Source organism: Pleurodeles waltl, chromosome 11 (assembly GCF_031143425.1).
Source record: "Pleurodeles waltl isolate 20211129_DDA chromosome 11, aPleWal1.hap1.20221129, whole genome shotgun sequence".
Lineage (NCBI taxonomy): Eukaryota > Metazoa > Chordata > Amphibia > Caudata > Salamandridae > Pleurodeles > Pleurodeles waltl.
The window spans coordinates 506,360,014-506,374,282 of record NC_090450.1 but is presented as its reverse complement, the minus strand read 5'-3'; the positions used below and the strand labels follow the sequence as shown (position 1 = coordinate 506,374,282).

Sequence of the window (14,269 nt, the reverse complement as noted above, 5' to 3'; positions counted from 1 at the left end):
TCGCTATATGGTAAAGTCTGCCGAACTGCAGTTTAGTTTAATTTAGTGCTTGACAGCTGAATATCCTCAGTTCCACCTAGTGGTGGAGTTAGCAGAGCCTGAGTGTTTGTGGGTATTCAGTAATTGAGCCTAAGGTAGTAGGTTATCGGTGTTCTTGGAAAGCAAGAGTGGCATGGCTTCAGCTCTTTGTTTGCTCCAACATCTTCACTGCTTAACTGCTTAACTGCTTAACTGCATTATATCACAAAAGGATAGGAAAACAGTGCAAAATCTTCTAAAATATAGTGTTGTGTCTCTCTACTCCTGCATCAACACACTTTGAGCCTGTTTTGAGCCATGCACACTCCTTTGCACCACAGTGCAAGAGAGCTTGCATGATGTCATAGATTTTGTACTCAAAGGCTACCCTTATCGTGCAATACTCAGACATATTTTAATAGTTTCCCTTCAATTGATAGGATGTGGGCTGTACAGTACAGAACACATGCAATGTTGGAAAAGTTAGGAGAAATACAAATATTTCTCCTTTTTAACACGTCCAGCAAAGGCACTGGTTTTTGAAGCAAAGCACTTGCTGCATTTCTATTAGATAGGACTTTGCAGCAATACCTATGTATGTTGATGCAAAGTAGTGCATGGTAGTGCATGGCACTACTTTATGTTACTTCACGACTACCTTCCAGTGCAAACACTTGTTAAGAGCCGGAAAGCAAATCACACTTCTACAATTTCTGCTGGTTTATGTCACTTTTCAAACATTGCACAAAGTGGTAGTACATTTTCCTACGTGTGAGATCACTTGAACTGCCGTGGACAGCTGCAGCTTCCAGCATTCTCAAGGTGCCACATCATACAGCCAGTAAAGCTCTTCTGTCCAGAGTATACTTGCATCTTAGTGTGCACTGCTTTATGAAAAGCTTACCAGTATATTGTACCATTCAATTAAGTGCCCAGCAGCAACATCAGTTCATGGCTCTTAATTTACATACTTTGTCCCAGATTAGCAAAGATATCACACAAAGCATCTCATTACCCAAAATTGCTGCACAGAGTTGCATGAGAGGTGGAGAGCAGGAAAGCACCATATCTCTTATGGTGAGTCACTGTCCTGCTCCCCCCCTAGTGGTGGCACACAATTAGGCTGCCTAGTACCACACTCACAAATTTGCACCATAGTGCAAAGGTGTCTGTGTCATGTGTAACCCCTTCGCTGCCAGGCCTTTTCCCCCTCCTGTGCCAAGCCTTTTTTTGGCTATTTGGGGCAGTTCGCGCTTAGGCCCTCATAACTTTCTGTTCACATAGGCTACCCACGCCAAACTTGCGTCCTTTTTTTCCAACATCCTAGGGATTCTAGAGGTACCCAGATGTAGTGGGTTCCCTTGAAGGAGGCCAAGAAATTAGCCAAAATACAGTGAATATTTCGTGTTTTTTCAAAAAAATGGGAAAAAGTGGCTGCAGAAGAAGGCTTGTGGTTTTTCCCCTGGAAATGGCATCAACAAAGGGTTTGCGGTGCTAAAATCACCAGCTTCCCAGCATTCAGGAACAGGCAGACTTGAATCAGACAACCCAATTTTTCAACACAAATTTGGCATTTTACTGGGACATACCCCATTTTTACAATTTTTTGTGCTTTCAGCCTCCTTCCAGTCAGTAACAAAAATGGGCGTGAAACCAATGCTGGATCCCAGAAACCTAAACATTTCTGAAAAGCAGACAAAATTCTGAATTCGCAAGGGGTCATTTGTGTAGATCCTACAAGGATTTTCTACAGAAAATAACAACTGAAAAAGAAAAATATTGAAATTGAGGTGAAAAAAACATCAATTTTTCTCTACGTTTTACTTTTTCCTGCAATGTCAGATTTTCGAAAGCAATATACCGTTACGTCTCCTGGACTCCTCTGGTTATGGGGATATATAGGGCTTGTAGGTTCATCAAGAACCTTAGGTACCCAGAGCCAATAAATGAGCTGCACCCTGCAGTGCGTTTTCATTCTATACCGGGTATACAGCAATTCATTTGCTGAAATATAAAGAGTGAAAAATAGCTATCAAGAAAACCTTTGTATTTCCAAAAAGGGCATAAGATAAGGTGTTGAGGAGCAGTGGTTATTTGCACATCTCTGAATTCCGGGGTGACCATACTAGCATGTGAATTACAGGGCATTTCTCAAATAGATGTCTTTTTTACACACTCTCTTATATTTGGAAGGAAAAAAATTACAGACAGACAAGGGGCAATAACACTTGTTTTGCTAATCTATGTTCCCCCAAGTCTCCCGATAAAAATGATACCTCACTTGTGTGGGTAGGCCTAACGCCTGCGACGGGAAACGCCCAGGACGCAACGTGGACACATCACATTTCTTTAAAGAAAACAGAGGTGTTTTTTGCAAAGTGCCTACCTGTAGATTTTGGCCTGTAGCTCAGCTGGCACCTAGGGTAACCTACCAAACCTGTGCATTTTTTAAAACTAGAGACCTAGGGGAATCCACGATGGGGAGACTTGTTGTGCTCTGACCAGGTTCTGTTACCCAGAATCCTTTGCAAACCTCAAAATTTGGCTAAAAAAACACATTTTCCTCACATTTCGGTGACAGAAAGTTCTGGAATCTGAGAGGAGCCACAAATTTCCTTCCACCCAGCGTTCCCCCAAGTCTCCCGATAAAAATGATACCTCACTTGTGTGGGTAGGCCTAGCGCCTGCGACAGGAAATGGCCCAAAACATAAAGTGGACACATCAAATTTTTTCATAGAAAACAGTACCTACCTGTGCATTTTGGCCTATAGCTCAGCCGGCACCTGGGGAAACCTAGCAAACCAGCGCATTTTTTAAAACTAGACACCCAGGGGAATCCAAGATGGGGTGACTTGTGGGGCTCTGACCAGGTTCTGTTACCCAGAATCCTTAGCAAACCTCAAAATTTGGCTAAAAAAACACATTTTCCTCGCATTTTGGTGACAGAAAGTTCTGGAATATGAGACGAGCCACAAATTTCCTTCCACCCAGCGTTCCCCCAAGTCTCCCGATAAAAATGATACCGCACTTGTGTGGGTGGGCCTAGCGCCCGCGACAGGAAATGCCCCAAAACGCAACGTGGACACATCACATTTTTTGAAAGAAAACAGAGGTGTTTTTTGCAAAGTGCCTACCTGTAGATTTTGGCCTCTAGCTGAGCCGGCACCTAAGGAAACCTACCAAACCTGTGCATTTTTGAAAACTAGAGACCTAGGAGATTCCAAGATGGGGTGACTTGTGAGGCTCTGACCAGGTTCTGTTACCCAGAATCCTTTGCAAACCTCAAAATTTGGCTAAAAAAACAAGTTTTCCTCACATTTCGGTGACAGAAAGTTCTGGAATCTGAGAGGAGCCACAAATTTCCTTCCACCCAGCGTTCCCCCAAGTCTCCCGATAAAAATGATACCTCACTTGTGTGGGTAGGCTTAGCCCCCGTGACAGGAAACGCCCCAAAACACAACGTGGACACATCACATTTTTTTAAAGAAAACAGGTGTTTTTTGCAAAGTGCCTACCTGTAGATTTTGGCCTCTAGCTCAGCCGGCACCTAGGGAAACCTACCAAACCTGTGCATTTTTCAAAACTAGAGACCTAGGGGAATCCAAGATGGGGTGACTTGTGGGGCTCTGACCGAGCGCCCGCGACAGGAAATGGCCCAAAACACAAAGTGGGCACATCACATTTTTTCATAGAAAACAGTGCATTTTGGCCTCTAGCTCAGCCAGCACCTGGGGAAACCTAGCAAACCAGCGCATTTTTGAAAACTAGACACCCAGGGGAATCCAAGATGGGGTGACTTGTGGGGCTCTAACTAGGTTCTGTTACCCAGAATCCTTTGCAAACCTCAAAATTTGGCTTAAAAAACACGTTTTCCTCACATTTCGGTTACAGATAGTTCTGGAGTCTGAGAGGAGCCACAAATTTCCTTCCACCAAGCGTTCCCCCAAGTCTCCCGATAAAAATGATACCTCACTTGTGTGGGTAGGCCTAGCACCCGCGACAAGAAATGGCCCAAAACACAACGTGGACACATCACATTTTTTCATAGAAAACAGTGCCTACCTGTGGATTTTGGCCTCTAGCTCAGCCGGCCCCAGGGGGGGCAGAAATGGCCTAAAATAAATTTGTCCCCCACCCCCACAACCCCCCCAACACCCCCCCCGGGAGCTACCCTTGCCTACGGGATCGCTCCCCCTGCGTGACATTGGCGCCAAAAAAAAAATCCCCGGTGCCTAGTGGTTTCTAGTGGCACTGCTTTACGTTACTTTCAGGCAGCTTTCAGTGTGCTGGAAGGTAAATTCAAAATACAATTTTGTGATAATTTGTGTCACTTTTGTGGTGCAAACCCGGCACAAAATGTTAGTAAATCTTCCCCCTTGTCTGCAGTCAGCTCCAAATATGCTTGTAGCCACCCCACAGTACTTCTGCATTGCTGCAACTTGAAAAGCTTCACAGTGCCACACCAGCACAGTACATAATCAAAAGAACAAATTAATCAGCTTCTTTGCTACATTCCTACTGTTCTAGAAGTAAAGACCTTAGGGCTTCATTAGTTATGTACAAATAACATATAAGAAACCTAAAAAGTAATAGCTGTGTGCATAGTATTATTCAAGTGATCACAAATGTTTAATTATGTCATGACGTGCATTAGCTTACTAACCAATTGAATTATTACAGCGATAACTTAATTATAATATCATTCAAATACAGCTTTATAAGGTGGGGCTGCAGTGCACGAAGTCTTGTACTGTACTGAGTGGTAGCTGTCTGTCACTGTAGGCATGCTCAATGACCCTATCTAGTTTCTGACATTGGTGCCTGTATTAGTGCAGATGAAGCTGACAGAGCTACATAAGAAGCCATGAGCTTGGCGTTCATGCTAGCCCAAATCCAATCTTGCACAGGACCATTTGAAGGAAGGCCTAACTCACCCTGTAGAATGCCTTTTCCGTGCCAAGCAAGAAGAGGCATCCCGGAATGTTATGGCGCCGACATTTTTCAACCAGGTGTGCCATCCAACAGGTGTTGTCTGCACCCCGCCTGCTGTGGATGAACCTCACCTAGCAAAGATCGTATGGCCAGGAAGGAATCGATCCAAGCTAGTGGGCAAAGCCTTTGTGAAAATCTTAGTATCAGTGTTCCATAGGATGGTGAGTAGAATATACAATTCTCCAGCTGCTCCACAGAATATTTTATCATTACCTTTCACCAGCCCCGGCTGATGACCAGTCGTGGCTCGCCAGGGTTACAGGGGTGGGGCGGGGTGGCGCGCAGGGAGGGGATCGGGGGGGATTTTAATAAACTTAAAAAAATAAATACATAAACTTACATTTGCTCCGCTTCTCGCTGCGCCGCCGCTCCTCCGTCCTGCAGTGCAGGCACAGGCTCCTAGACTGCCCTGTGACCAATACTGACGCTGCTCAGTGCAGCGTTAGGATTGGCTAGGAGCGTCCAGCCAGGGCGCTCCCAGGTAGACTGGGAGCCTGTGCCTGCTCTTTTCAGCCCGGCAACACAGTGCTGGTGCAGGAGAGAGCCTACTGTGCATGTGTATGTTGGCCGTCCCAAGATAGCCGGCCAAACATGCATGCACAGTGAGGGGAGTGCACATTGCACTCCTCTCAGTGCTCGTCACCCCCATGGCCCGCCCCTTTCACAACGAAGGGATAATAAACATAGTTTGTTGTCCCTTCGTTGTGAAAGGTTTGCAGCTTCTGCTGCTGGCGGAGCGGCAATGCTTCTCCACCGTAGTGGAGGAGCCACCACTGCTGATGACTAGTATGAAGTGCAATTAACTGTTTGTTATGCAGCCAGTCTTGTGTGAGTGTTGAACAGAAAAAGAATTCCCCTCCAGTTCAAGCACTCATTTTTTTTTGTATATTTTAAATATTCTTTTATATTTTTTATTTTTATGAAATATTTTCTCCTTTTACTGTTACTACACTTCTGTTTGTCTTTTGTGAGACATCAAATTGCAGCACTGTGAAAAGAATGCTTTTTAAAAAAAAGTTAAACAATATTTTTAACTGATTGCTAACAACAGTTCTTCAGCGCCTAGATGCCCGAGGACAAGGTAGCACCATATAAGTATATTATGAATAGATTAGTAAGTTTATCTTGATATTTTTTTCAACTTTACTGGAATGCTTCATGAGTAACACTGATTTTGGTTTTAGTAAATGTAAATTGGATGTGCTGGTTTCTGCTGTGTACTGACATGCATTGTTTTTTGTTCCGTAGCCAGAATGAGAGCATTTTATGTTAAATACTTTTGCCTGTTTGGCCTGAAATTATTTCAAAATAGGACAAAAAAATAATAAGCAGTATGTTTGAAAAACAACAAGATGCAAGAAGGGGGATAGGGTGATCTTCGCCTTCTCTAAATTATTCCTACTTTCTACTTTATGCCATACCAGGGCCATCATAAAAAAGAACTACAGTTCTAGTTTTAGTAGATCAATGCCCATATTTATGAAAAGTTAGTGCCGCAGTAGCTGCATTTCTTCTACGCTAAAGCCGCGCTAACTTAACAACATATTTATATTTTGACGCTAGACCCGTCTAGCGTCAAAATTTATGAGTTAGCGTCATTTTTTGGAAGCGCCAACCCACCTTGGGTCATTTTGCAACAATGAAATGCAAGGTAGGCGTTTCCTTCCAAAAAATGACACTAGCCCCCTAGCGTCATATTTACCTCCCTAGGCTAAAACCACGCACACCTGGAAAGCGGACCCGAAAAATGATGCTAAGGCCGATTAGTGTCAAAATTTAATGCCTGATCAGACCAGGCATTAAAGTGAAGTTAGGTTCATTTCCTTATGGAAATACCATGGTGTCACTATTGTGGACACATAGATGTCCACCCCAACCCCCAGCATCACTACCACCCACACCACAGGGACACTACAGGTGGAGGGAGCCCGTCTTTCGTAAGTTGACGTGCTTTAACTGTTGTGTGCCACTGGGGGCCCCTTACATGGGGCCCCTTGCTGGCACTGGTTTTGTTGGGGTTGTCTTGGGGACACTGGTCCCCTGTGTTGGACTTTGTGGTTGTGCTGATGTCTCCTGTCCGTACTTAGACAGGCGTAATTTTTTGGCTGCTTGTACGACCAAAAAATGACGCTAGGCTGATTAGAGGCATATATTTTGCCGCTAATCTGTCTAGCGTCATTTATGGCCCACTAGTGCAGTTTTTTTCTACTGCCATCCAGCCCCGGCTAGTGTCATTTTCTATGACGCTAACCTTTCCTTAGGGCCTTTTTGCGTCTTTTTTAAATATGGCACACAGATGGCACTAAGGAATGGCGTTAGCTCCTGTTACATTTTTTGATGCTTGTGTGTCATTTTTCATAAATATACCCCCAAACCTTTTATTTAAAAAACTGCATTGCAAGTGCAAAGCATCTTTTGCTGCCCACTAATTACATTTTCCATGAGGCTCCAACCCGGCTGTCCCAGGAGGCCGCTTACCATAAACCAATAAGTCATGCACCACTCTGCCACTACCACAGCCCTTAACTATTTTGGCTTTGGTGAGATGTAGGATGGATGGGAAGTCAAAAATACTGTTGAATTTACTTTTCTGCCCTGCCTTTCACCTTTTCAGTAGAGTAAAAGCTGGCCTACTTTACCATCCCAGATAGTCCCTCCCTTTGTGCTCACTCCCTGATTTTCCAGACACTGCCCAGCTTGTCCTGCTGTTTCTATCTCAGACAGAGACCTGTTTGCATTTGACACAGTCATAACCATATTTCACCAGTGATTTCTCTTAATAAGAAACCCATAAGGGTTCTCCTGCTCCAAATACCCTATCAAAAACCAAGAACCAGGACCCCTGTGTTTCAAAGTTCAAAATGTGTACTTCTACAGCTCCTTGCCACCACAAGCATCCAGGTCATTGTGAATGGTCAGGGATGACTCCTTTGAGCTCAGCACCAGGGTGGGGCTGTGAGCTAATTACAATGTAAATTCCTGCTTAAATTTCAAAGCCTGCTTGACAGGTCTATTGGGTTTACATATGACACTCAAGGGCCCATTTGAAAGGCATAGAACGGAATGCCAAGATAATTCTTGTGTATCCACGGTCTGGTTGCTCAAGGACACTGCTTTGTCCTACCGGACTCTGTCTCTGGGTTTTACATATAACACACTGGGCACACTCGAAAGGAGGAGAGCAGAATGCCAAAACAATTCTTGTGTTCCCACTGTCTGGTTCTTTTTTTTTTTCTTTCTCTCTTTCTTTCTTTCTTTCTTTCTTTCTTTCTTTCTTTCTTTCTTGAAAATACGAGGCTTGCAGCCAGACAGATTGACTTTTTAAGTAGTTCCCTTCACTGCCAGGCAGTAAGTACTTTGGTGATGTATGGTCTTTTTTAGACCAGAAAAGCTTTTATTGCCTGTAGAAAATTATTTTTTGTTTTCTGCTTTTAGATTTATGAGGGCCTACGTTTTTGTAAAGTTTTACAAAAATCATAACAAAACAAAACAAGAATTGCCAGAAGGTTGGCAACCAAAGCCAGACCTGTTGGCTTTTCCAGTGCTTGTTATAATTTGGTTTGGGATTTTTTTGGTTTTGCATTTTCACTTTATCACTGTATTGATACTGCATACATTGTCCCAGGTTAAGCACCTCAGTGCCATAGGTACCAGAGGGCTGAGCCCAGGTTAATTTAGTAACTTTGAGTGCTCACCCCGATAAGGGCTGTGTTTATTACTTGAGGTCAGTAGTCACTTCCCTTAACTTATGACCCAATTTCCTACAGATAATAATTAGCTCACCTTTTAAAATAAGACCACTGGGATGATACAGGGTTGATAATGATCACATCCAGAGCCAGGAGAATGGCAGTTGATGTATTGATTTTGTCAATACTTTTTGTCTATAATGACTTTGAAAAACATAAATGTTTTTTTGTCAATGCTGTGCAGCAAAGGCACAAAAGAGAAAACATGAAAGCAAAGATGCAGTGGCATGAATGGGTGCATGTACATGTATATGTTATAGCGCTGCTGGCCATCGCATACTTCCATATATGATTGCAAGGATGATTACATATACACAAACACACACATCCCCTCACATGTGTGCACATACAGACAGCATTTTATTTATTTTATTGTTTACCGTAACAAGATGGCGGTCACTACTGGGAGTAGAGCAGAAAAATGTTAGATGCATATTTATCAAAGCTTTGCATCGCCTCTGTGCCACTAACACAAGAGTAAAGAAACACAAATGATGGACAGAATGCACAACCACTCAAACATTCACCCCCATTCACAGATCTGGGTTCAATCCATCAATTCTTTTGCTTACCATACCACCCCAGTTTGGACCCAGCCATATGCAAATCAGTCTTGACCCTGTTCCCCATGGGAACAGTCCAGTCCAAACTGCCAGGCCAGGTTCTCCCAGGACCATAAACAAGCATCCTGGAACCTCTTTCATGGCATCAACCTTCATCAGCCAAGCTAGCTTGAATCCAGTGGCATAGTGAGCCCGGAACCACATCTGGGCATACCCGATGCACTTAGGCCGACAAAAGCAAACAAACACAAATGATGGGCAAAATGCAGAACCAATCAAACATTCACCCCAGGCACAGATCTGGGTTTAATCCATCAGTTCTTGTGCTCACTATGCCATCCCAGTTTGGACTCAGCCATATGCAAATTAGTCTTGACCCTCTTCCCAATGGGAACAGTCTAGCCCAAACTGCCAGGCCAGGTCTTCCCTGGACCAAAAACAAGCATCCTGGGATCGGTTTCAGGGTATCACCCTTCATCAGCAAAGTTATCTTGAATCCAGTAGTATAGTGAGCCCGGGACCCACGTCTGGGCATACCCGGTGCACTTAGAGCAACAAAAGCAAACAAACACAAATGATGGATGGAATGTGGAACCAATCAAACATTCACCCCCAGTCACAGATCTGGGTTTAATCCATCAGTTCTTTTGCTCACCATGCCACCCCAGTTTAGACCCAACCATATAAAAATCTGTCTTGACAGTGTTCCCATGAGAACAGTCCAGCCCGAACTGCCAGGCCAGGTACTCCCTGGACCGGAAACAAGCAAGGTGTGTGTTCCCGGGCAAAAAGCCATGCAGAACTGATGTAGTGAAATTTACAACATTTCACTGCATCGTTCTGCAACTTCACTGCGTCAAAAATGTAATGCCTGCTCATAGCAGGTGCTAAACTGATGCAGGGCTTTTTTCTTATGGCAGCCTTCCTCGCATTGCTGGAGTAGGGTAAAGTGTCAGGCTAGCGCCAACAGATGCATCAGAATTTCTGATGCATCTGTGAAAACGTGCACCATGGAGCTCTGTATTGTAAAGACAGCACATCCATGGTGCTGTTAGGGAATCATTGGGCAGCCCAAGAAATCTGACTCATTGGATATGTCAGTTTCTTGTAAATGACGTCCTCTGTATATATGTTTTGGAAGGCATGGAAGAACAGTAGAAACCGGCCCACTAGACCATAAAACAGGCCTGATTACCATATAGAGCAGTCTGACCCTGATCGATAGGCTGGCTCTAAATCTACTGTACATTTTTGGTGTGGTTCACAAGGAATCTTTTGACTACAGACAGCTATCTGTAGACAAGTCCTAAAAATGGACATTGAGCAAGAGCTAAGATTGCCATCTTTTCCAGAGAAAAAATACAGCTCATGTTTTAAGATTCTGCAAAGCCCTGGACATGAAACTTAAAAGTTATATAAAATCATCCTTATTCATTTTAAACACTGCTTTTCTGCCTTTGTTTACTTTAACTGTCAGTCATTGATTTTAAGGAAGCTCTAGAACATATTTTAAAGACCCAAAAATACAGAGTTATGTGATTTGTGCCATTTGGGACATTAAAAAAGCCTCCAGCCCTTCAACGACTGAAGAAAAAAAATAATTGGCAAAGCCAATAGATCCCACCTATGCAAAGCTATTGGCTTTAACAATGTGTTTTACACTCGGACTTGCATGACCACTCATTCTACTCCTATGTGCATGCCTCATACTCATGCATTGATTACATCTTTCTCATTCACTCCCTACTTAGGGACTTGGACACTGCAGCCATCTTGGACATCTCCATCTTTGACCATACGCATGTAGCTCTGGTGTTGTCCAGTAACCTGCATATCTGCTGGGGATTACTGTGCTGACGCCTTCTTCTACACCTTCTTAGGGACCTGGTAGATACAGCGGAGACCTGCAAGGGTGTTGTGGACTATTATGACCTCAAAGCTCTCCGAAACACCTCCCTGCACACATTTTGGATGGGTTTAAGGCAACTGTTCAGGGGGTGATATCTACTATTGCCATTGCCAGGGCACAGGAATCCAAACTAGTGGAGACAGGCTCGACCGTTGAGAGCAAAGGCCTTAGATCATCTACATCACATGACCCCCACTAGAAGCAACAAACGCCAGCTGACAATCCTCCATGGACACTTGAGGGCGCATAGGACCAACAAGGATAAGCGCTCTCTCTTAGCCCTGAAGCAAAAGTATTATGAGGGGGTTAACAAACTAGGGTCGCTGCTAGATCTCAAACTCTGCTGGTGCCCAACTAGGACGCATATAGCTAAAATCCAGACAGAGGCCACAAATTGAGTGACTACTGAGTGCGACAATCAACTGGTATTCCTTGACTATTATCAAACCTTATATACGCAGGAAGATACCCCTCAGGATTTGATTGACACTTATTCACAGGCCTATGATTGGGATCGCATTGTTCCTTGACATGCAGAACTCCTCGATGCCCTAATTACCCTTGAAGAGATATACCTATCAGTTCAAGAACTGCCACTTGGGAAGCCACCAGGACCTGACAGTTTCCCTGTCACCTTTTACAGGCTGTTCCTCCTATGCTTACAGGACCGACTGTGGACGCTGTTCAACTCCTTCACCTATGACACAGTCATTATACCCACCATGGCGGTGGCCAAAATTGCACTCATACCAAAGCTGGGAAAAGACCCCACTCACTGCTCCTCCTATTGCCCCGTAGCCCTCCTGAACACTGATACTAAGATTTTCACAAAGGCTTTGCCCACTTGCTTGGATCGATTCCTTCCTGGCCATACGATCTTTGCTAGGTGAGGTTCATCCACAGCAGGCGGGGTGCAGACAACACCTGTTGGAGGCACACCTGGTTGAAAAATGTCGGCGCCATAACATTCCGGGATGCCTCTTCTTGCTTGGCACGGAAAAGGCATTCTACAGGGTGAGTTAGGCCTTCCTTCAAATGGTCCTGTGCAAGATTGGATTTGGGCTAGCATGAACGCCAAGCTCATGGCTTCTTATGTAGCTCTCTCAGCTTCCATCTGCATTAATGGCCATTAGACAACCCCTATCTGCATCTCCAGGGGCACCTGCCAGGGGTGCCGATTGTCACCCCACCTCTTAGCCTTGGTGGTCGATCCCTTAGCCATAACTGTTCAGTGAACCACAGTGATAATTAGCATTCCTTTTGGTGGCTGAGCCCACAAGATAAGCATCTTTGTGGAAAACCTCTTTCTTACCCTCTCTAAACCAACTACCTCCCTACTTGGGGTCATTGATTGCCCCTCTGCCTTTGAAGCAGTCTCATTGTTTAAAGTCAACATGACCAAGTCTTTTGAACTTAACCTCATCATAATCTGGCATGCCCTTACCGCAATTCAGGAGTTGGCGCTGTTTCAGTGGGCCTCTTGCACGAATAAGTACCTGGGTCTTAATTTCATCCCTACCCTGGCCACTTGGACACAGGTCAACTGGCTGATTCTCCGGTGGTCCATCTTGGACAACCTTCGGTGCCGAAAACCCCTATACATATCTTGGCTGTGCTCTATCACTGTCATAAAAATGAATGTTGTTTCCCGGGTACTCTACCTATTCCAATCCCTGCCTACCCCTATGCCCCAGAATGACATCTTGCAATTGCAACAGGACGTACATGTGTTTATCTAGCAGGAGGTGTAGAAGACCTAGACTTCCTCACTCCTTGCTTATATTGCAGAGGGTCAGGGGTGGCTTGGCGTGTCCTAACCTTCTCAAATATTACTGGGCATCCCACTTACACTAGATCTCTGAATGGGCCATTTACGAGAGTAACAAACAGTGGTTTCATATAGACGGAGTGGTAGCCTGTCGCCCCCTTTAGGACTTGGCTTGGCTCCCTAAACATGTCTGACCATAAAGTGCCTAAATAGCCACCCCACCTGAGCGGTGCTTGGGATTTGGGACAAAATAGCACTCCAAAGGGGCCTCACCACTTTCCTTCCCCTAACACTCAAATTGCTTATAACCCAGAGTTCACACCTGCCATGTTTCCTAGTTGGGAGGTAGGGGAATAAATGACACTGAGGGACCCCTCTATCCGTGGCACTATTAATCCCTTTGAACAATGCAAGACGGACTTTAGCCTCCCTGAATCAACACGTCTTCAGTACTATCACCTCACCATTGGACATTATACACTCACAATCTTCAAGGGACCACTCAAGACTATAGTCCCTTTGAAAAGCTCATCAGGGCCTATAACGGCTCTAGTGACCTGATCTCCAACACTTACCGATTACTACAGTACTCTGTGCCTCCCACATTCACTCCTGCCAAGCTTGCTGGCAGAATAGCACCTTGGAGGACATTTCCTCTAAGCAATTGGAGACTCTTTGGCATGACATCCCCAACACATACAAAAGCATCTCCCAACGGGAGACAGCCTATAACCTTATGTTCAGTAGTTCTACACACTGACCTGCCTTCACACTATATCTTCTACTACATCTCCCCTCTGCTGGCGCTTCTGAACGGAATTAGGGGATTTGTTTTTGTTCACATTTGGCGGTCATACTCCATAATAGCCACGTACTGGAAGGAGATTTTGGAGCACATCAAGGGCGTAGTGGGATACGTGATTCCCCCCATACACCACTGTCATACTGGGCATCCGGCCCCTTTCATTGGAAGCTATGACCCATGTGGACTGGAAACTCATTAGCCATATGCTGAATGCTGCAAGGCAGCTTATAGCATTGGCCTGGAAAAAAGCCACAGTGCCCCCCTCCGTCCTGTGGTTTCAGCATCTCTGGCACGTGATGGCAATGGAACAACTCTCGCACAACTTGGCTCATACTTACCCAAAATGGTAGCACAGTTGGCAACAGTTACTTGCCTAACTTACCTGTCTAATTTCACCCCTGAAAACATAAAGCATTACAGCTTTTTGACTAAGTAACTCCTTAGCAGAGGAAACCTCAACAGCG

The 14,269-nt window shown here is 44.6% G+C and overlaps 1 protein-coding gene across 4 annotated transcripts in view; it reads left to right on the top strand.

Annotated features, from left to right (window-relative positions):
- Positions 1-14,269, top strand: part of LOC138265821 (uncharacterized) — a 284,844-nt gene that overhangs the window by 26,623 nt on the left and 243,952 nt on the right. The window lies entirely within an intron of this gene.